This window comes from Patagioenas fasciata, assembly GCF_037038585.1.
Source record: "Patagioenas fasciata isolate bPatFas1 chromosome 19 unlocalized genomic scaffold, bPatFas1.hap1 SUPER_19_unloc_1, whole genome shotgun sequence".
Taxonomy (NCBI): Eukaryota; Metazoa; Chordata; class Aves; order Columbiformes; family Columbidae; genus Patagioenas; species Patagioenas fasciata.
This window is the reverse complement of record NW_027288507.1, coordinates 485,142-508,891: the sequence shown is the minus strand read 5'-3', so window position 1 is coordinate 508,891 and position 23,750 is coordinate 485,142. Positions and strand designations below refer to the sequence as shown.

Sequence of the window (23,750 nt, the reverse complement as noted above, 5' to 3'; positions counted from 1 at the left end):
CAGGTCCGCGCAAAACTAAGGCCAGCGAACGTTTTGCAAGGACTCTTTACTTTCAGGCACTTGCACAGCACAAAAGTATTTTCTGCCTTTCCTTAGAACAGAACCTGTATGATTATTTTTCTTGTGTGCTTACACTGAATTCATCCTGTAGGAATCTGCTTTCGCTAAATCTGTTATTTATTCCAGATCTAGATGTCTCAATGGATACGTGGAACTTCTTCTATACTTCCCTGGTGTCCTTATGGCTGCACAGACTTTACGTTGATTCTGTTGTTGCTGTTGGTGAGGCGTGGAATGACCTTACAACCCTTGAGGTTATAAGGAAGGTATGTATTTAGGTACGATGCCGGACACACGGGGAATCATTTCACCTAATACGTGTGTAAAATTACAGTAGCTGTGAGCTTGGTTAAATGCAGTAAAGCGTTACATATTCACGGAAGTTTTAGGAACACCTGTACATATTCATAACCTGTCCCCGAGAAGGCGGTTCTTATTGCAATGAGTTCAGGAGACCATTTCCAGAGTCTCCGGCTCCTCCTGGTTGCAGCTGCGCAGTGATCGTGACCCCGGGTCCTCTTCTCTGTACCCGATCACCTTTGGTCCAGTGTGATGAGTTGGTTGGGTCTCAGACTGCTGAGTTGGTTAAAACTGTGTCCAAGTTTCTGTAATCTAGTTCACCCAAGGATGCACCCGAGGATTGTGATCTTTGCAAGGCGTCAGTGAAGTCCTGTTTTTCGTACAATAAGTTACACAGAGTTAAGCAAGGCTAGGCAATAGTGATGTGGGTTAAAGGGTTAGCTCTCTAAGTGTCTTTAGTGATGTGGGGTAGGGTTAGTTCCTTAAGTGTCAAGTGTTAATTAGTTAATTGTCAGTTCCCTGTATCATTCCCCCCTTTGCTAAGAGGTTAGTAAATTCTTTTACTAATGTGATGATTGTCTATGTTTTCTCTGGCCGCAGGTAAGAAGGCTACTTCTACCTGAGAAAACCCATCTCTATCCTTCAACAGATTTTCAATGTTAATGCTAAAGTCAGGCTCCTGGTGTTTGTCTTCTGCGCTGCTGAGCTCTTTGGGGGCAGCTGACAGCCATGTGGCTGGTGCTCCGGCAGGAATGGCATCTTCTGGGCTGCGACGGGAGCTTGCGTTCTTTGGCGTGGTGACCCCGCTCACTGCAGCTGTAGCATTTGTCTTCTCTTTTGGGTTTCTTCTTGCTGAGGTAGGAAGTGCCGTTTGGGTTGGTCACCCAGAAGGACCAAAGGGACCAAAAGGTTACCCAGGAGGTCCAGAAGGACCAAAACATGTCAGGGTGGACATAACCTAATTTCTTTGATAGAATTTCAGAAAGGTTTTGGTTAATTACTACAAATGTAAAGCTTTCTTCTGCGGAAGTGGGCAATGTAATATATACACTCTGATGGTTTTGATTCCAAAGCACCAATTTAAAGCGTTCCCCCATGGTTTTATTCAGATCTTGCTCATGGCAATTTTCGTCCCATCCGTGTGCTAGGGTTATGACCGTAAGAAACGGCATTTTCCAGGTTGCGCCTGGGTTACCCTTCGTGGTGCTTTGCAGACTTTCTTCACTCTAGAATGATGGATTCGGGCATTCCGTTCTTTAATCTTGGTAGCAGTGAAGGATGCCAGGAGGACTTGAAATGGGCTTCCTGTTGTGATTCCAAAGTCCTTTTCTGCAAGAGACTTCACAGACACATAATCGCCCAATTGGATGTTATGTACTGGCCCATCCAGACCCCTACTCCAAGTTCCAAACACTCTTCCCAATTTTGTTAAGTTGTTTACGCAATATAACCATATAAAAAGTCATAATTTCATCCCCTTCTTGTGCAGACATCCCCTTCTGTACACTATAGGGTCTCCCATCCAGGTTTTCAAAAGGATTTAACCCTTCTTTGCCCTTGGCCTTGTTCATATGCAAGAGGGACAAAGGTGAAGATTGAGACCAAGCCAAATTTGCCTCCTGCCCCAGATTTACAATTTGTTGTTCAATTAGATGACTCACTTCATCTTTTTTTTTTTCTTTCTACCTGGCCACTGGAGGAAGAATGATAAGGTGTATGTAGTTGCCAGTCTATTCTCAAGTGCTGACTGATTTGCTGTACAATTTTTGATTTAAAATGTGGCCCTTTATCAGAGGATATATCAGCTGGAACACCAAGCCTTGGTATTGTTTCTTGTGCTCATGTTTTAGTTACCTCCCGAGCTTTTGCTGTTCTGGTAGGGAGTGCTTCTGGCCAACCTGAAAAGGTATCAGTTAGTACCAAGCAATATCAGCACCCCCCTTTTCTTGGGAGTTCCGAAAAATCAATTTACCATTATTGCCCAGGTCCGTTTCCTTTCCCAATTTGACCCATTTCTAGCTTAGGTATATTCTTAGGATTAGTCTGGAGGCAAAGAGCGCGTTGCTGTGTCACCTGTCTTACAGTAGTATACCAATTTGTAGTTACTATTTTTGATCAAATGTTCGTATAATGTTTCTGCTACTAAAGGGCAAACTAAATAGGAGGTAACAATAAGTTTTCTCTTGTGGGGCGTGAGCCCACCCTTCCTCATGATATGATTCCTCTAAATCTATACTAAGTTTCTGGTCTTCCTTAGTATATTCTGGCTTACCTTCTAAAATAACCTGCCCGTCGGGGACTAGGGCACTTTCCGCTTTTACCTTTTGCTTAGGCACCAGTTTTGCCTCCCTGTCCACCAGCTCATTTCCTTTTTTCCAATTCCGAGCTCGCTTTCTGGTGCGCCTGGATATGCATGATTGCCACCTTCTTAGGAAGTTGAGCTGCCGATATTTCTCCTGCACGTTTGATATGTGTGCCTTGAGAGTTCAAGAGTCCTTCTTCTTTCCAAATTGTTCCGTGCACGACCCTGAAAGCATACTTAGAGTCCATATAAACGTTCACAGTTTTACCTTCGGCTAGTTCCAGAGCACAGGTAAGGGCGATTATTTCTGCCTTTTGTGCTGAAGTACTTTCAGACAGAGGTCCAGATTCCATCACTTCATGGCTAGTAGTTATAGCATAACCAGCGTGCCTTTCACCGTTCAGGATATTGCTGCTTTCGTCCGTAAGGCAGTTCTCAGTGTTCTCCATAATCCTATGTCCTTTAGATCTGCTTGGCTGGATTATGTTGTTTCAATGGTTTCCAGGCAATTATGATGAACTGGTTTTCCAATGTTGTCACTGAGGAAAGAAGCTGGCTTGACAGTGTTAGTGAGGATGATTTAGCTTGATATTTGAGAAATCTTTGTGGGGAAAGCCAACGTCCCCCTTTTTCATTTAGAACTGTAGGCACCGTGTGGGATACCAGCACAGCCATTTTCTGACCCATGGTAAATTTCCGGGCCTCCTGTATGTTCAGTACCGCTGCAGCAACTGCCCGCGGGCATCCCGGCCACCCTTTTGCAGTTGCATCTAATTGTCTGGAGAAATAGGCCGCTGCTCGTCGGTACGGGCCAAGATCCTGTGCCAGTGTACCCAAGGCTATTCCCTGCTTCTCGTGAGAGAATAGAAAAAATGGTTTACTCACACCTGGGAGTCCTAGAGCAGGCGCTGTCAAAGCCTTACCAAGTTCTTCAAAGGCTCGTGTAGCTCCTTTATTCCATTGCAGGTGTTCCTGATCTGTGGCTGCTGGCACATACAGTGGCTTGACAAACAATCCATAATTATAAATCCACAACCGGCACCACTCTGTCATGCCCAAGAAGGGTCCGTAATTCTTTTACAGTTTGAGGCTTTGATGTTTGGCATACGGCCTCCTTTCGAGCCTGGCCCAGGGTCCTCTGCCCTACGCTGATTTCATAGCCCAAATGAGTTACTCATGAGTTGCTGTATCATCTGGGCTGTCTTCTGTGATACCTGGTATCCTTGGAGCCCCCAAAGTTCAATAAGCTTACAGTTCAGGTTATACATGTCTTCTGTGTCCTGGTAGCGATCATCCACATATTGTTGCATCTGTCCTTCATCAGATGGGGCTTCCCAAGATTCAAGATCTTTAGCGAGCTGATTTCCTAGTACTGTTGGGCTGTTTTTAAATCCTTGTGGCAACACCATCCAGGTGAGCTGGGTTTTACATAAATATTGTCTGGCTGGCTTCACGGAGAGAGAGGCAAAAAGGCATCTTTCAAATCTAAAACAGTAAGCCAAATCAAATTAGAGTTAATACAGTCAGAAAGGTGTTTGCTACCACTGGGTAGAGGTCCTTTATTATTCTGTTTATAACCTGACTTGTATTAATTTCTCTATTACTGGCCAAATTCCTTCTCCCAAAAAGGTTGGAAGGAATTGGACATATATAGAAATTTATCAATACCTACTTGTTTACCCAATTTGTATTTCAAAGGTTCACAAAAATATGCCCGTTCACTTTGGCCAGTGACTCCCTTTACCTGCTATGTAATTGTTACTTGTTGTCAATCCACCAAAAATTCCACTTGTTTCTGTTCATTCCAGGTTCCCATCAGTCTTTTTCAAAACTTGCTACTGTCTGTTTCTCTCTCTGCCTACTTCCTCTGTACCTTCCCCAACGTTCATTTTCCCAACATATATACTGACCTCTCTCTAAAGGCTTTCAAAGCCTTCCAACCTCTTCAGTTCCATACTTACTTATCCTTTCAAGAATCTTCCTTGTCCCTGTTACTGAATACTCTCCAAGCTTCATCTAACAACCTTTCCAAATTTCTGCTTTCTGTTGCCCTCAGTTTCTACAACTTCTCCAGGGGAGAAGGTCAATTCCCTGTATCATTGGGATCAGCATTTGGATCATCGTTCAGTTCCTCACCACCAAAACCAGAAAGAAGGCAAGGAAGATGGAAGTGCTTTTGTCCAAGAAGGCCCCGAAATCTGCGTGTGGAGGCGAGTGGCTGCCGGGTGACGGTCCCCACTGGTGCAGTGACACGTGCTGCCCCACTGTGGGCCCCCCCGTGGGTCACTGCGGAGCCCAGGTGTGGTCGTGTAGGAAACGATCACCTTGCCAATAGAACAGGCCCAGGCAGGATCTCTCAGCAAAGCACATTTTGTTAATGATTTTGCAAGACCGGGTGTTCTCCCTAAAGGCAGGCACGCATAATAGGGCAAAAAGCCCCCGTTTATATCCCCCCAAACCCTGGGTGCAATTTCCCTCCCCTGTTGCCCACTGGTCGGTTCTTCAGGGTTTACAGAGCACCCGACACCTGCCTCAGTTTACGTATTTCATTCATCTAATCCGAACAACACCCTTTCCCTTATTGATCTATTTAAAAATGGGTTCCTGGCTCTTTGGCCGTCCTTCCCTCTAGATTAACTTGTAAATACAGGTGTCAGTTTGCATTCTGGGATTAGTTTGAAGAGATTTTGTTTTACATTCAGGATTCACAGTCTGATGTGTCTCGGTCCCTTCCCTCGCGGGGGTCAGGTGCCAGCTCCCCAGTTTTGTGAAAACAACGTTTCTTCCTTGAACGTTCCTTACAGTTCAGTGCACCTGAGGGTTATAATCCGCAGCCTGGACGGTCTCATGTTTGTGGGTGACTCGGTGCCCTCGTTGCTCTGATGTTGGAGCAGCTCTCTGCTGAACGCTTCTCCCGTCGTTACTGAGAGATCGTGTCAGCCTGGGTTGCTCTGTCACTGCAAATCAATCACTCTACTTGTGCTGGAGTTCTCGGGTTCCTCTTTCCATTGATGTTACTGATGAGGTTGGGCTGGTTTTAGGACGGGAGTGGGATTAGGCTGTTCAGGATGGTAAAAGCTCCTTGCGCAGGTGAGCAAAGTTCTGCTGCGCGAGTTGGGAGGTTCCTGCGTTCAGCTGGATCCGGCTGCGTGTGACCTGAGTTTATTGGAGCGTGGCCTAGTTCAGAGACGTGGTTGTGTCTTTCTCTGGGTGTGAGAAGCTAAAATGCTTTGATAGCCTCATTTAATTAGTGCTGAGAGTCTGTTCACAGGATAGGTGTTTTAAGTGGTTTTGGGAGAATGGGGTTAACATCACTTTGAAAAGGGATTGAATGAGAAGTGGTGCTTGTTTCTTAGGGTGAAAAATCCAATGCGAATCCAGCTTCTTCTGAAGGAATAGAAGACAAACTCGTAAATGGATCAGCCACCCTGGAGGCAAAGTAAAGATTTTCTATGGGTCTCAGACTGGCACAGCAAAGGTATCAGTTACTTTTTTTTTTCCCCACCTACGTGAAGTAATTTGAAATATTGAGACTCAAGTCTGTTGCTTGCCTTAGAAGTATTGCACAGTGTAAACATCAGAAAGTTCATTAGCTCATGAGAAGTCATTGCCCAACATGAAAGATAACGTAAAATTATATAAAAATAACATTTTTTTCTACTTGCTTTAAATGGCGCATGCAGTAGAGACATTGATGATGAAGTTTAAAGTTTACTCTTGCCGTACCCGTAGTTGCGAGCGGGTCTTCTCAGAGACAAGTACTGGTTTAGGTGCTTTTGAAAAAAATGGTGTGTGTAAATGTGAAATCATTAGTCATTAAAATTCATGTCACTCTCTTCTTGCAGCCAATATACTTGATTTTTTTTTTTCTTAACATGAGGAATTCTAGGTCCAGTGTCCAGTTCTCGGATGTCTTTGTTCTTTCTGTTGTGGGAGGTGTCTTGTGACTGGGCGTGTGGGGGGTTGTTTGGTCGCTACCATGCTTGGGTTGAAGCAATTGATAAATTCCTATTTTTTTTTTTTTTTGGAGGTTTGCCAGAGGTCTGGCTGAAGCCGTTATTTCACTTTGCTTGCCTGTGGAAGTCATCAGCATGGGAGATTATGATCCAGAGGAGGTAAGTACCTTATAAATATGACTAATAAAGAAAAGCTTTTCCTTGTGTTGCGAAGGCTCTTTTCCCCTTGTATTTCTCTCCTGTTATTCTGGAAATTCCCAATGCTGTGTGTTAAAAGTCGCTTCCCTTCTGTATAAGTGTAGCCCATCAACCCTCAGCAGAAAACACCTAAATTTTGAATATTCCTAGGAGAGGATTGCCTAGAGTATTTTGATGGTGACAGTGACTTGGTATGAGCTGGTTCTGTAACTCAGGTGTGAGTTCAGTGAGAGCGGTTGCACCAGGTCCCTCTGTTCTGTCTCTGTATCCCCAGGGAAGGGTTCAAAGCCAGAACAAGCAGATGGTGACAATTTGCAGCCTTCACAGGCTCATAAGCTAAAAACTCCTTGCTGGTCATATTTAGATGGAGTAATCCTTGAGGCATTTTTCTTCTGTGAATATTGATAGTTGTTTTTTTGAATCAGTGAGAAACTTGATTGCTGCAAGAGTCTGCTCAAGAAGCTGTTGATTGGGGTGGGGAAGGGAGATGTTCTGTTCTCTTGTACCACCTCTGTGAAGCAGCAGACAGACAGTTTGATCTCTCCTGGCTAATTTAAGGCGTCTCTGCAGGGGGGATGGCCGTTCGCCACTGTTGGGGTTATCACCTGCAGCATCCCACACCAAAATCCCACTTAGAAAAAACCTCATCTTTTAACTTCTTCCAACTCCCCATGTGTTCCAGTTGTCTTACTAATGGGAAGCGTTCTGAGAAATGCACCGATCTCTTCTATTCTCTTGATATTATTAGACAACCGGCAGGAACGTTTGTGTGTTCTTGGTAGCTACGTACACTGACGGGCAGCCAACCGAGAGTGCAGCGTGGTTCTGCAAGGGGTTAGAAGAGGCAGCGCGTGACTTTCGCTTTGGGAAAACGTATCTGAAAGGCCTGAGATACGCTGTGTTTGGCTTGGGAAATGCGGTTTATGTCGATCATTACAACACTGTAAGTATCTGCTCTGCACCTTTCTGAAGTTTCTGCTCCGCTGAAAGGCTGAGCTTCCCAAAATGCTCCAAAACTGAATGATAACTGGTAGCTTGTGTGAGATTTGCAGCCTTTGTGTGGACTGGGTTTAGGGCACAGGCAGTGCAGTTTTGAAGCAAGTGTGCTGCCCCTTGAAATGGGAAAGGAGGTTGTTAGCCAATCTTGCAGCCTGAGAAAATGCTGATTCCCTTTCCATCAGTGTTCAGTCTTGCATAAAAATACAAATACAGCACAAACTAAGTGCCTGCAAGCAACACAGAGCTGGAGAGAGGCTGATGGTTCAGGTATTTGGCTGGGTTCTATTTGCAGTGCTTCCATTTTGCTGTGTGAACGCTTTAGTAATTTAATCTGTTCAGGTAGGTGTCAGGAACTAAAATGCAGATAGAAGCACTTTTCATATTAGTGTCTCCTGTGGTGATTAGTAGGTACAGCCTAACACGTTCTTATTTGTTTCTGCAGTTGCTTGTAGCTGCTTGAAACAGTTCCTGCTGGGCTCAAAGTTTGGGTGGTGGGTTTTTTGTGTGGTTTTCTTTTTCCCAGGAAGTACATTTAAATCTTTCTTCAGCCTTAGAGGGAGGCTCAAGCTGCTGTTCTCATAGGAAAGATGACTGGGGGAAAAAAAGGCACTCAACCAAAACCAAAATGGGCCCAAACAAACAAAACAACCAAAAAAAAAACCCAAACTAAAAACAAGAGCAGCAAAAACCCCAAACAAACCCCCAGTGTGACTCCACAGATATTCCTTCAGTGTCCTCTTATTTTATGGGTGCAAAAATATTGATTGTCTTTTAGACTTCCCTGCTGCTGTAAAGTCAGCACAGACCTGTGCTCTGGTGGGTTGTTCACCATCGTTAGTTTTAACCGCTCCTTGATTTGCCAAATGATTTATTGGGAGCGATAGCTGGATATGAGGCTGGGCTGTGGTGGGCGCTGGAGGAACCCAGATGTCCTTTCGTGGGGAGAGTAGATGGGTGTGAGGGGAAAGCCCAGGGTCCCGTTGCTCTGGCCCTGGCAGGGGAGCTGGGACCGGGAAACTGGTTCTTCTGTGACACAACCTGTTCTCGAGTCCCATCCTGTGGTTTTATTTGGATTTTTCTTTTCTGCTTGCTTTGCAGCCCAAACGTGAACTGCGTGCGCTCTTGTGTCTTCCCAACCTCCCCGTGGGGACCCTTTGAGGGGATTTTGTCTTGCTGGTCTTTTTCTTGGGTGCAGTGTCCAAGAGCAGTTGGAAGATGGTTTTTGGAGGTGGCTGGTTAGTTCTGTTTTCTTAGGATTGTTCTGGCGGATGGTGATGGGTTTTAAATCTAAAATCTCTTGGCAAAAGTTTGGCCTCAAACTTCAGGTAAGGGCAGAGAACTCATCAGTCAAGTGTGATACAGATGATAGTGATGTCCTCACACTATCTATGGAGTATCTCTCATTTATTTTATATGGATAGTGGTGATACACTTCAATAATCATTGTAGATTCTGTTCTCCAAATAAGGAAATATGTGACATCTTCATAGGTCTTCTGAATTCTTCTGTGGGCAATCTAACAGCACAGGTGCGTGACACAGCTGCTGTTAATGGACAAAATGGCCTGAGAAGATGATCTGCCAGTGTCTATTAGTTTCAGAATGCTTTTATTATAGCAATAGGTTTTTTTCATTCAAATTAGTTGCTAAAAGAGTAACAGTTCCTCCAGAATCTAATTCAAGAATTGAAGGGAGCAGCCTGGGATGGCGAAGCCAATGTAGGAATTAGTGAATCTACTTGGGCTGAGGGACGGATGTCTCTTCTCCATCTCACCTGGGTGAGAGGAGCTCTCAAGAACTTGCAGGTAGATTTGGGGGAGGGATTGAAATGGGATGAGCTGCCGTGTGGTCGATACCCATGGCCTCACTTCCGTAAGACACGGTTTGCCGTGGTTGCCACTAGTGGAGGTCACCAATGTGAGATCTTCATGGCAGATGTTTTGCGACAGGCTCAGCAAGCGTTCTGACTTACCACGGGGCTTATTGTGAAAGGTCCAGGATTTTGGTTTTTCTTCAGTACTAGTTGATGGAGGTGAAAGTATCATCTAGATCTTTTACTTAGGTGACACATCTTACCGTCTTTGGTGGAGCAATTTGAATCCCAAAATGTCCAGTAAGAGGAAGATTGATGCGGAAGGAAGGCGATTTATTGATAGATGGGAAAGCAAATACGTGTTTGTGTTTCAGGGAGGAAAAGCCAGTATGTCTTTTGTGTTACGAGACAGAGTCGGCGATAAAGGAGCACGATGCACATAACAAACACAAGCCCTGTGGGCCAAATCCTCAAATTACATTCGGCCCTTTGAATGCAACTGCGGGGCTGCTGTGGCCTCCGGTGAAAATGTTCGACACCCCATCATAGGCTTAGTTTGACAAGAAATTATGCGCTTATGTATTGGAAATTTTTGTTATTCCTGTTGTCCCCTGCTGCAAAGCAGAAGGGGCTCTTGGATTAAAATGGGCATCTGGGTTTAGGCAAAAAGCCAGATCCTAACAATTTGTTAGCTCTTTTCTGCTCAGCTGGTGAGGTTGGTATTTCTTACAGCTCCTGGCATTCCCAGCCCTGAACTCTGCCAGTCTCGTTTTCTTGACACCAGGTTCGGCTTGGCTTGCCTGCTGAAGCAGCTGCATTTTTCACTGACCTTAGCAGGCTTTTACTACGTGTTAAAAATGTCCAAGGTGTTCTTAGTTTCCTGTATGACGAGAAGGATCTGAAGCAGCATCACGGAAAGACCAAGCTTTCCATCCATTTTGCGACTGCAGTATTTTTGCGTGTCAAGTAGAGCCCTGTAATATCCCCTCTCGTGTTCTCACTCCTGCTTTCAGTTCACGGAAGCAAACCCTTCCACAAATCTCAAGCCTTTTATACTTTTCAACAGCGCTTTCTTTTCTTTTAAGGGAAAGAGGAAGCCTAAAGAATAGCTCTTGGTGGCCTTTCAAGGGTTTCTCAAAGACTGAGCAGCCCTAGGAATGAAACTGGAGTTTTCTCCTGTCGCACTTGGGCAAACTGAAAAATTCCGCTGCCCGGATTCCACTTCTATTCTGGTATAAAAAGCTGAAATAATTTGAACAGGTTCCTTTCACCAACAGTGACATTTTCTCGCTTTAGTCAGAACATTCTTTTGGGTGGTGGCTCAAGTGCAGCAATTGTGTTCCAGCCAATGCTCCTGAAGTCGGTGGTGATGGATTTGCCGCTGTGTCTGACCTTCGGCTCCGGCACACTCCTGTAAAACAGCGGGAAACTGGGACGTTTTTTCCCCCTGTAAAGATCTCCTGCTGTGAAGCTCCCTTTTCTGCACCGAAATGTTTCAGCTTTAACAGACAATCATTGCTTCCAACCCCAGGGCTTTTGTGGAGGTTGCTTGGTAGACCCACACTGATTTGCCAGCTGTGTATTTCCCTCCTCAGAAGAAAAGCCCTCTGGAGGTCGTTGAGGAGTTTGTGAAGCACAATGTGACATCAGATGGGCTATAACCGAGCTCATGGTGGCTGCATTTTTGGAGGAGGATGGCTGAGTCTTTCTTGTGACTTCTGGGCATTTTTCAACCACTGCTCTACTTCATTCCTTTGTAATTATGCCTTTTTGTGTATGCTTTCCAAGCCTTTTCTTGCAATGAGTTTTTGGTGGTGTAGAGATCTGTGCCGGAAGGTGTCTTTGGGTTTTCTTCTGGACTTTTTGCCATGTTGGGATGCTCAGCAACCTGGTCCAGTGGAAGGTGTCCCTGCCCATGGCTGGGGGGTGGACACTAGGTGATTTTTAAGGTCCCTTCCATCCCAAACCACTTCACGAGGGACCTGGGGGGGTTCAGCTGGAGAACAGGAGCTGAGGGGAGACCTTCTGATCTCTGAACTGCCTGAAAGGAGCTTGGAGGCAGGGGGGTCGGGCTCTGCTCCCCAGGAACAAGCGCCAGGAGCAGAGGAAACGGCCTCAAGTTGCACCGGGGAGGCTGAGGTTGGATGTGGGGAACAATTTCTTCCCCAAAGGGCTGTGGGGCATTGGAGCAGGCTGCCCAGGGCAGTGCTGGAGTCACCATCCCTGGAGGGGTTTAAAAGGTGTTTAAATGAGGTTCTCAGGGACATGGGGCAGTGCCAGGCGTGGGTTATGGTTGGACTCCCTGATCTTGAGGGGCTTTTCCAACCAAAATGATTCTATGACTATTGACCTGCTGCAGGTGAAATGGGTTTTCAGCTGCTGGATTTTCCATATGCACTGCAGCTGCCTGTCTTCTCAGATCTCTACCGAGGAGGAAGACTTAAAGGTTAATTTTGACACTCATCTCAAGTCTCACATCATGCACACCTTAAGCTTGATGTAAAGCAGAACTGAAGCTTTCTCTGCTTGTTGTTTCTTTTTTAGACCCTGTGGTTGGGGTGTTACAGCCTCTGTGTGGCTGTGAGCTGTGCTGGTCATTTGATTTGGTGCAGGGAGACAGGAATTCCATACCCACGCTCCTCTCTACTGGTTGCATGTCAGCACAGCTTACTAATCCTCCAGCCAGGACTAGCTGTACGCTTTCTGCTTTAAACCACGTTTGCAGATTCTTAGTCACGCAAGACTGAATGTAGAACTGCAGGGACCAGTGACTGGGTAGGATAAACGTTACCTTCTATTAGCAGGTACCACCTGTGCCATTGGAGACGTATGAAGTGATAGTCTGGATCTACTGTTGGCAAAATGTTTTTAATACAAATGTCATGCCTCACCGTTCTTGTCTCGTGTGCACAAAGTTGCAGATAAGGCGGCTGCAATTCTTTTTCTTTTTCTGGATCTCTTCTTTTAGGCTTTTGACACTTGTAGATTCTGCCAATGTTTCCGACCGCTGCAGCTCCCCCAAGATCTCTGAGGAAGAGTCCGAGGAGCCTGTTTGTTCTCTGTGCATCACTTTGGCAAGAAATGCTGCAGTTCAGCCACTTTCCTGGGAACTGGGTATCGTTGTGTTTGCCTGGTTGTGACTGACACATTTTGGCCCCGTGCCAGCCGGCACGTGCGGAGCCAGCATCCAAACAGACTCAGAAAATTGGGGGTATTTGTAAAAAATGTGGCTTGACTCTGCACTGGAGCCCTTCCCCCTCATTCCTGGAAGTGCTACAGCCCTGATAGATGCCAAACAGATGCAGATTTAGCACGTGGCAGCTTTTTTGGAGGGCAGGAAAAGCAGATAATTCGTTGGTGTGGTTCCCTGCAAGGCAGCGATTGTGCAGCGTTGAGCTCCTGAGGCTGCTGCATCGGGAGCCAAGGGGAGACAAAACCCGCTTTAGTTACTGCAACATCGCTAAGTCGTAATTCTCCCTAGAAAAATAGACTGAAAAGATCCATTATTGCTCTCAGCTGGTCTTGCTGCGTTTGTAGTGTCTCTTTAGCTTAATTGTCTGTATAGAAATGTGCGAGTGACCAAATGTTTTAATCAATTAGAGCAAGTGTGGGGACTGGGGGTTTCTGGCACTGCTATGGCGCAGTCACCAGGCAAACCTGATTTGATTGTGTTTTCTGGCTGAGTGTCTAAAGCCCAATCAATTATTGCAGAGAGATGGAACAGCTAAATAAGACTTAAATTAATAGGGTTTATTATTTTTGCGTCTGAGGAGGCGGCAAACCAGACAGAGTGAGATATCCTGTAAAGAAATTGGTTCATATTTCTTCTTCTGTAACTTTCTGGTGTTTATACCTGTACTTGGATGTTCAGCTCTAACTTACAGGCAACAGCTGAAGTTCTGTTCGGATGAGCTGAATAAGTGTGTGGCCAAAAGCCAGCAATCACAGTAAGCCCTGCAAAATGAAGAGATGAGTAACAGGAGGGCTAATTAAAGAGGTCTTTTAAAAAAAAATTAAGAAGAAACTGAAAACATAGATTAAAACAAAAGTTTCTTCTCATTAAGTAACTTGACTCAAGGGCCTAAATTCTTCAGGGAAATATAAATTTTATGATATTAAAGGAGTGGACACTGCAGGTTTGTGAAACTCAGGACCTGAGCCTGAAAGTTCAGAGTCTCTGTCCATCTCCAGCCACCAGTCCTTGTTCTGCTGAGTTAATAATCTCTTCTCCCAGTGTTTCAATCTGCTTATTTTTTGTTTCCAGAATTAATACATTGTGACCCAAGCTTCCTTGTTTCCTTCCGATTAGATTATTTGCTGGTTTCTTGACCTTTGGGCCTGCCTGTCTTCCAGGAGCTCTTGAAATAACCCTCTAGATGGGGTGAGGGACAGGACATGAGAGAATACACCTAATTCATGCCCCTGTGAATGGTAAAAGTGAAGTCTTGGTGCCTTTCTGTGCTGCTCTGCCAGCACTGTAACAACCTGAGGCTTTTCTAGGAGGAAATGTGAAGGTGGTCGGTGGGGTGAGATGGGTGCGGACCCTGGTGAGCGGCTCAGCCGGGTGTGTATGTGTGTGGGTTTAACCATCCAAGTGAAAACATTGCATTTAGATTAAATATCTCTGACCTGTCCTCTCCCTACTCCTGTCTGGGCTCTTCCTTGTTAGCCCTTTTGGATGTCCTTTGTTAGTTTTATCTGATTTTCTGCCTTGACCTTTCTGATTATGACCCTGTCTTCTTGTGCTTTTCCTTTTATTTTCAGCTGGAGGATCACAAGGGTGCAGAAGAGCCTGTGATTCTGCCAGATTGGTTTCTTGTTACGCTTGCGATCTTCGCTTTATTATTGGCACCGTTTGCACTGAATAGGGTTTGAAAAACTGCCAGTTGTCCTGAACTCCTTTGCCCTTCAACTCTCCTCCTCTGGGATCTCACCTGTGGTTCAGGGAGGTCTCATTTCTTGAGTTTTCATGTTCATTGTTCTTCTTCTCCTTTCGTGGTCACCACCACCAGCATCTCCCCACCTTCTTGGTCCCCAGCAGGTATCCACGTCAATCACTACATCACTGGAGTCAATGATACTTTATACCTGTGCTGCATTTTCCCTCAAAGTTTCTTCCAAGACTCCACAGCACTAAGCATTGCTCAAGGAACAGAGCAACCATTATAGGAGGGGATAAAGCAAAAGCTGATAAAAATAATACCCAGGGGAGTGGGGAGGGGGATGCGCTGCATCTCTACTAAAAATGAAATATTCTGCGGGCAGCTGGGACAAGTCTCTAATAAAATACGGGCTTACGATCGTGAGACTTCTCTAATAAAAATCTTTGTGGTGTGGGGGGTTTTGAGTGAGATTTTTTGCTTATTTTTGGAAGGGCAGGAATATTGTGCACAGTTATGTGGGACTATGGTGGGTCTGTGGATTCCCTGATGGACGGCATGGGAACAAAAATTAGCCTTGAAGATATGAAGGCCTACCCATGAGAAAGATGGGAGTGATGGAGTATCCGGAGATGTTAAGGATGTACCCGGGAGGGAGAAGGGAGTAAAAGAGTAACATTGATGACAGCAAAAATAGCCAAAGAGATGTTACTGCTGTAACTTGTAACCAATAGTGAAGAGACACTTGAATTGGTAAAACTGTATAAAAATGCACTTGTGGCAATAAATGGCATCTGCTGCTTTTATCCTCAGAGAACTTGGTCTATGCCATTTGTCCGTCTCAACCGTGACACAGGAGGCTCCATGTGAACATGAGCAGAAACTTGTTTGCTGGGAGGTGCCAGAGCCTGGCCCAGGCTGCCCAGAGCGGGTGTGGAGTCTCCTTCTCTGAGACATCCAAAGCCGCCTGGACCCACCTGTGTGATCTGCTCTGTGACCCTGTGTGAGCAGGGCTGGGCTGGGGATCTGCAGAGCTCCTGCAGCCCAACCACTCTGATTCTGTGACTCCCAAGAGGACCACGTGGTGATCAGGCTGCTGGGGTGGATGGAGTCCATCCTGGGGCTGGCTCCAGGGAAGGGACCGGGGCAGCTGTGGTGCACGAGGAGGAACGATACAGGTTCCCAGGTGTGGTGGATGCACTTGACCCCCTCCAGCCAGCCCAGCGGCAGTTTGGTTCAGACTCCAGAGGAGGGAAAGGCCTGGGCTGCAGCCAGGCCAAGAGCTCCTTCCAGGAGACCCACAGGGAAGCAGAACAGCAGCTGAACACCAATGGGTTGTGGGTGCAGGGGGTCTTGTGCAGACCTTTCCCACTGTCTGCAATTTGACTATGAGCCAACAACTTTATTTTATAAATATGACAGCCTGGATGAGCCTACTTTGAGCTCGCTCTGCTGAATAACCAGCCGTATGGCCATGGTTTTACTGCTCACAGCTCAGTGGATGAGCCCAATTTATGTTTCATAGCAATCGTTTAGCTTAAGCAAATGCATACTAGAAATAACGAATTATCTGGAAGTATAAGGTTGCATGATTTTTAATATACTTGCTGCTTCATGTTACTTAGGAAGCTAAAATCTTTGCTGTAAAAGAAAACTTTGTAACTAATCTTTGCTAAAATCTGGAGCTGTAAAGTTCTGCTCATATTTACCAAAAGCACCTACAAACTACACTGAAGACTTGCAAGATAAGGTCTGGTTCACACTTTGCTGGGAAGAACGGAACTGACTGGGGAAAAAAATAACAATGCAAGGCTAACGTGGAGGCATCACAGACGTCTGCAGAACGGGGCCTGTTTGGCACTTTGCTGAGAAGAAAAGGATTTATTCACACAAACAGTACCCGGAAGGCTATGGACCATAAACAGTGTCTACAGCTGAACTAAACAAAGGCACACGTGATATCAGTGAAAAGACCCAGTGAGAAGCCAGAAGACCCCAAAGGGAAATATTACTCTTATTGTTATCAAATAATTTTGAGATCAATGCTAAAATAATTTTGAGGTGCAGTGCTAAAATGGAGATATTGTCTTGAATAAGTAACTGTGATCCAACTGCATATTTGAACTTGGTACTTGGTTGTCATATCTGAGCTCAGTATTTTAGTTGGCATATATATATATATATGTATTTCGTACCAAAAGAATTTTGTTTGGGGAGATAATTACGAAATGGGAACCGGTTCCGCTGCTAAAATACCACCTTGCTCCCCCTTAGGATGCATCCTTACGCATTAGAGTAACTTTTGGGGAAATATTCTGATAAAAGAAACTTGAAACGATACTGTACTCGAATGTGGCTTAAATGTGGAATTCTGGGTTTTAGTGCTGTATTGCAATTAATGTTGTTCTGCAGAACTTTGGAAAAAATGGGATGAAGTATGGTACTCTAAGTTAATTTACTCTTATTGTTATCTAATAATTTTTAGACCAGGAAAGAATTTAAATTGTTAAACTCTGATTCCGATTGGGGGGGAAAAAAAATCCACAAAAACCCCCCACAAAACCAAAACCAAAACAAACCCGAAATGCTATGATGGATGGGAACTTGATATTGTATGAGGTTGTATTTAAAAGTTGCTGGAATGTGAACTGATTTGGATCTAGGAATCTCCGTGAGTCTGTGTGTATTGTCTGAAGGCCTCTAACGCTTTGGGGAAGGAAGGGGTGTTTATATTTTTTAGGATAGTGATTGCTGTTAACTTCTTGAATGTCAAACACATCTGTGTGACATTTTATTCACAGAAACAGCCCCTCCCACCCCCAAATTCACGCACAGTTTCCCTTCTCACTGAATTACCCAGACTGCAATCTGATTTGCTCAAATCTTGTTTGCCAAAGGGTGAAAGTTGTACTTTCTTGTACTTCCATATGGTGCCTCAGCTTGTCCTACGCTTTCTCCAGCCCCCGCCTTGGGCAAGCGCAGGAACACTACAGGAGAAACAGGACTATGATTTCTGCAAGTGACTTCTCGCTACATTTTATATCCATCTTGAAGACTGCAAAAGACCTGATTTACAGAGTAGCAACGACTGCAGGTTTCTGTCTCTCAGTGATCCAGACTCTCTTCCAGTGCAAAGAAAGGTGATCCTGTGTGCGGCACGTCAAGATAAAGCAAAGTGGGTGTCTGAAGTCACTGGCATCATATGGAAGAAATCCCGTTTCTGCCTACTAGAGCAGGAGGGGAAGCAGGTAGGTAACTCAGGGGCAGGTGTTTGCATGGCACCTATCTACATAAGTCTTCATATATACATATATATATCCATATATTCCTTAGCTGCTTAGAGTCACCTAAGAAGAGGCAAGCCATTCTTGTTGACCGTTGGCCAACCTCACGCGTGGTGCCATGAGAAAGGCACAGCTGTTTAGAGTGTAAATGGCAGTAGGAATTACTCCTATGGAGGCAAAGTCAGGATGCCCAAAAATCAGGGCTTTTCAGGAAAAAATATCCCACAGAGGTCTGACAAATGGGCCCGATCTCTCGTAGCGCGGTTAAGCCTGCCTGGGCTCTGCCAGCATCGCTGACACCCGCTGCGTGGAGTCCCCACAGAGCACGGGCAGGGTGAGGGTGCCCAACAGCCAGCAGTTTCGAACTTCCTTCCCTCCTGCCACACAGCCGCTCTCAGGCCCCTGTGACACGCTTTATGCCAACCCAGGGGTCCGCAGAGGAGCTTTCGGAGGTGTCCCCATCCCACCTCGGCTCCAGCCTGCCTTTCCTGCCAGGGGCTGTGGAACAAAAGGGTCGGGAGCCCCAGCAGAGCTTTGGCAGAGCCCAGCTGCCCGCCATGGCTTTCCTCTCCCCAGGCACGGCTCCTGCCTGGGGTGCCATTGTCCCTGTGGCACACGGTGGTTCCTGCACAGCTCTGGGCGCCCCGCAGTGCCCTGGCTGGGCGAGCCCCCGGATGCTTTCCCCTGCAGCTCGGCTCCCCAGGGTGCCCAGGCTCTTCCTCCTCCTCCTCTTCCTCCTCCTCCTCCTTCTCCTCCCGCTCCTGTCCGGGATGTGCAGCTGCGGCAGGCTCCGTGCCAGGGACGCGGGGTGCAGGGGCACAAAGAGCAGGGCCGCAGCCGAGCCGGTACAGCAGAGCCTTGGGGAGGGCTGCCCTTGGAGCAGGGCTGAGGCTGAGGCTCCAGCCCTCTTCCCTGCAGTGGCCTTTCCCTGCGCCACTGCCCAGCGCAGCTTCCACAGCCACCAAGGAAACACCCACAGTGTCAGACACAGCGGTTTGCAGGTGGGGCTTTACTGAACAGAAGGGAGAGCTGGTGTCAGCAGCCTGGCTGGCCGGCACTGGCGCTCGTCACGCCGGAGGAGGCTCTTGCTGGACGTGTCTCTCGCGAGCCTCAGCGCCTGAGACGGTCTCCTGGCACTGGCCGACGTGGAGTAGATCTCGTACCGCTTCTGGGGGACGCTGTTGTCCTCAGGGACGCTGGGGGGCTCTTCTCCGGCCTCTTCCCAGCCCTCCATGTTCATCTCCAGCAGGTCACAGCTGGACTCGTCTGACTCCACGCTGCTCGAGGAGCTGTCTGAGGAGCACTCGGGGGAGCTGGATTCCTGCACAGGAGGAGACTCTCATACAACAGCCCTGCACCCGGAGGGTGCTGCTTCCCAGCACGCAGACCCCAGAACACTTCTGAATGGACCACACGGGACGGGGAGAGCCGGGAGAAGGAGCTCAGCAGGCCCTGGGGTGACCTCTGAGTGTCACCAGGGTTTCACTGCAACTCTGTGTCCCCCTTCTTGCTCAGGAAGGGCAGCATCACCCGCCCGGTTCTGCTGCAGCAAGGCTGCTATGACGGCTTGGGTGCCAGGGTACTTTGCAGTCTCAGCCGCCCCACGGGAGAAAGTGCTCTTTTTCTGCAGGAATCCCAAGTACCTGGCTCCTCTGCATCTCCTTTGGCTTTTCTCCATTTCCTTCCACATTGGGCATCTCCTCTTCTGCCTCGGCCTCTGCCAGCTCTGTTTCCTTCTCTTCCTGTTCTTCCAGGTATTTCTGGATATACGGTGGAAGCTGCTCCTCCTTCTTCTCCCATTTATTCTGGGGGACAAACAAAATGCAATAGCAGGCAGCATTAGCCTTCCCTGCCACGGCTGAGCTGTTTTCCTTCCTTCCTTCCTTCCTTCCTTCCTTCCTTCCTTCCTTCCTGCCTGCCTGCCTCCCTCCCTCCCTCCCTCCCTCCCTCCCTCCCTCCCTCCCTCCTTCCTTCCCTCCCTCCCCCCCTCCCTTCTCTTCTGCCTTGCTGTCCACGCTGGTTTGCTCCCAGGTTCCCGCAGGCTCCACCGAGGAGCCCGTCTGGAATGACCAGGGAGATAAGCCACCACCGGGCTACAAACCAGCCGGCAGCTGGCGAGCCCAGACAAGCCCTGCAGTCACCTGGCCGACAGAAACGGCCTCAAGTGAGGGCTCTGGGGGTGTTTCCAGGCTACTGGAAGTGACAAGTGTATTCTCAACTGACAGTGACCCGCCTCCCTTCAAGCAAACACCAAAGCAACTGGTCAGTGGTCCCGTGAACACCCAGTGAAGAATCTTGTGAGCACTGGCACGTGTGGAGCAACGCTGCTCTACAGTCCAGTACGATGTGCTCCTGCAGCATCCGGTGTCGGGTACCTTTTCTCTCCTCTCAATGGCTCTGGCTATGAAGTCCACTTCTCTGGGTGCAACCAGAGGCGGTAGCTTTCCTTTCTCCTCCTTTTCCTTCAAGCAGCTCCTCTGGATGACCGGTAGCTGCCTGCAAAGACACAACAGGGCGTGTTGGCAGGAGCGCAGGAGGAGCTGGTTCTGCATCCTGTGCTTCCAGGTGGCGCACCTGCTTCTGCAGCAGAACGTGCTCTGCTCGCATCCTTGTGATCAAGTCCCCAGGCACAGAGAAGACCCCAAGCTGTCAGCCTCGGATGTGCCCAACAGCCCCCCCTGCAACCCAGGATGCCCAGGTCTCGGCCCTCTCTTGCTGGAGCAACCAGAGGAACAGGGTCCTGTGCCCGGAGATAGCGCTATGCCCTGTACGGGCAGGTTGGGCGCTGGGGACACAGTGTCAAAGGGAGGAGGACACGACCCCACGAGAAGGGCCATCCTGCCACTGGGCTCTGCGTAAGACAGGCGTCAGCGTAGAAGAGGCTCCTGGTTGCTCAGGGCAATCCTCTGCAGTAACTAACTGCAGAACTCTGTTCTCAGCAAACAGAAAGGCCAGGCTCATTTCAACCTGAAGGGAAAGCCAAAATGACCTTCTGCTCCTGGAATCAACCTTTGCACTTGGTTACTCAAGAGATCTGCACATCGGAAGGGAAGAAAGAAATAGTGGTGCCAGCAGAGTCTGCCAAGAAGCTACAAGACACTGCCATGAGCAAGAAACCATGAGTTAGTGGGACATGGGAAAAGCGCACTTGGGGTGTTTCCAGGAGAAACGTCTCGCTCCCACAGAGGCCGGAGCAGGGGGTCACGCTCACCCATTTATGCGAGTGTCTCACCTGGCGCGAGGCTCACTCCCCTCAGCTTTCTGACCCTGCTCCGGCTTCACAGTCAGGGCAGGTAACCGATTTGGAGGAAGCCTTGCTCGACGGAGGAGGCGCTTCTCGGCAGCATCCTCTAGAAACGGGAAAGGAGACGGTTCTTCAGAACAGCATCTCGGTGTTGTTCTGGGAACCGGGTGCCACTTGTGTGCCAGTTCCAAGGAGAGTGACGTGCGGGTCTGCTCAGGGCTGTGGTAACACTGGGGAAGGTGGTCCTTTTCATCCCTTTGGGGGAAAGCCATGTTTCCTGGGAGGTCTTAGGCCTTTTCTGACACTGTTTTAACATCCAACGCCCCATGCCTACAGTGCACCGTTATTCCCTGGGGAAGACTGTTTGCATGGCTTTCTCTCATCGGTGTGCTGAAACGGGGGGTTCCATGGGAGATACTCGTGCTGTCCAGGAGCCATTCTGGGGAGGGGAATCATTTATCTCAAGGGAATCCGGCTCTGGGGTTTCTGCATTGGTCCCGTGCACACAGATTTGCTGCTGGGGCAGGTTCACACCACAGGCCATCACCTTTTCCCTTCACACATCCTTTCAGGTCTATCAGCGCTGGCATTTTCGGCACGGTCTCAAGTTGGTACCTGGAAGAGCAAGAAGGTACCAGGCTGAAGAAAGGACACCACATTGTTTCCCAAGGCAGCCCAACCCGGAGGGCTGCAGTAGAAACTCCAGTGCCGGGAGGGCTAGGTGAGACCCCGTCAGCCTGTGCCCGCTTTTTTCCATCCTTCCCGTGAGAATGGCCGTCCTCCCACAAAACCCCCTTGCTGCTTCTGGGGAAATGATCCTGCTCACAGTGCACATGGAGAGCAGAATATTATCTAGTGCTCTGATTTTCTAACACCCTTTCGAATTCTGATCTTGCCCTCCAAGTTCCTTGTAGAGCCTTGCAGATTAACGTTTCCGGACCTAAGAGCAGTCTCTCCCACAGAGGAAAGAAAAGGAGCAGGAGAAACGTAGTGGGAAATGTTGCCTAAATGCGTCTCTAGCTCCACAGTAGGACAGATGCATAAGCCGTGCCACTGTCCCACGTTCCTCCAAGTGAAGTCAAACATACCATGGCAGGACGATAACACGTCCAGAGGAGGTCTGGGAAGCAGCGGTGTCATGGCGTGAGATGACTGAGTCCCTCATCTCCGGCATCTGCAACGAGGACAGAGACGGATGACGGGAGGAGCGGACACTGGGAAGGGCCGGCTGCTCGCTCCGCCTCAGCCCAGCGCCAGCAAAGAGCCAGAGCCGCCCAAGGGCTCTGGGCTCAGCAAGCCTTGCTCTGCCTGTGCCTCTGCTCCCGGCCCCCAGAGTGGGGCACGCAGCGCTCCCCGCCATCAACGCCGGCCTTTTCTCGCAAAGTGCAGCTCCTCTGGGGGTGGCTCTTGCAAAGCCAGGCCATTGCACGCCAGGGAGGTGCTCTGCAGAGAGCCTGCTGTGCTCTAGAGCTCCAGGAGCCCAGGTGACTGAACAAGGCATGGTCGGCCAGGGGAAAGCAGCCCCCAGAAAGCATTTCAGAAGCAGCAGGAGTGGGGCTGGGAAAGTGAAAATCCTACCTCGAGAAGAGCTTGCAGCATCTTGCCAGTGCCATTCAGCCTTTCCAAAAAGTGTAAGTAAAATCTCTTTTTTATCTCTTTTCCCTCGGCAATCAGCATGCCCACGTCCCTCCAGATGATGGCAACGTTCTTCCTGTTCTCTAGGCAGGCATGGAAAAGGTGCGTGGTCCTTTCCATGTAGAGCTGCACGGTGCCCTCAGAGACAGCGTTCTCTGAGGCTATCTCAGCATACGGCAGTTGTTCGAAATCTTGATGGCCTGAAAGACAAGAGAAGAGGAACACATGAGCTTGCAGACCTGCTGGGCAGGCTACAATCAAAGGTCTGCAGCCTCCAGGCCCTCGGGCAACACTTTGGTACTGGGCTGTCTGGCTGGGCCAGCGCCTCTGAGGAGACGCTCGGCTTGTCCTTTCCTCTTAAAGTGGACAGTGAGGTGCGGAGCAGACAGCTGTGGTTTCTCTGATACAGAAAGGGAAACAAAGAGTCTTAGGCACTTGGTGGGAAGAAGAGTGACTGCGGGACAAAGTGGGGAGATAGGCACCAGGTCCCAGGGCAAGCTGGAGGGTGCCAGCCCACACTCGGTGCTGTCTTTGTCTTTAGAGAGAAACGCACCCCAAACACAGCCCCAAGCTCTGGGTGCTCCCCAGGGTCCCACAACAGCTGCCCCAAAGGCAGTAGTGACTAGAAGGCGCAGGTGTCGCCGTCACTGGCTTTTGGAAGGAACCATCTTACCCCCCTGGGTTTCCCCTGCTTTTCCCCCGTGCAAGGAGGCTGAGGGAGCTGGGAAGAGCCCCGGCATTTGCCTGGAGGAGGTCTAGTGCAGCGGAAAGGGGGAGCAAGAGTTGAAGCATCACGGAACCAGAAGACACCACACCAAGGAAGCTGTGAGGGAACCTGTTGTTGAAGCAGGACAAAGAGAGCGCGCTCTTAGCTGTATTGTCCGCTGGTGATTCTTTAAAACAAACAGCTAGGCAGGGTCCTTTCACAGCCGGCTGGTTTTGTCGAGTGAAGCTCTTGGCAGGACCGCGGTGGGTGGCTGGTACTCCCCTCAGTCACCTCTGGGGAGCAGAGCACCCCTCCCCACCCTGCTCAAGGGCCAGCGCCGCTTTCACGCTGCTTACCAGGGAAGTCTTTGCAAC

At 48.4% G+C, this 23,750-nt stretch overlaps 1 long non-coding RNA gene across 1 annotated transcript; it reads left to right on the top strand.

Annotated features, from left to right (window-relative positions):
• Positions 1–4,597: 4,597 nt before the first annotated feature.
• Positions 4,598–6,777, top strand: LOC139826654 (uncharacterized). The gene is made up of 3 exons (XR_011736789.1): positions 4,598–4,872; positions 6,019–6,140; positions 6,693–6,777. It is a non-coding gene; the product is annotated as an uncharacterized lncRNA (long non-coding RNA).
• The last annotated feature ends 16,973 nt before the right edge of the window (positions 6,778–23,750 follow it).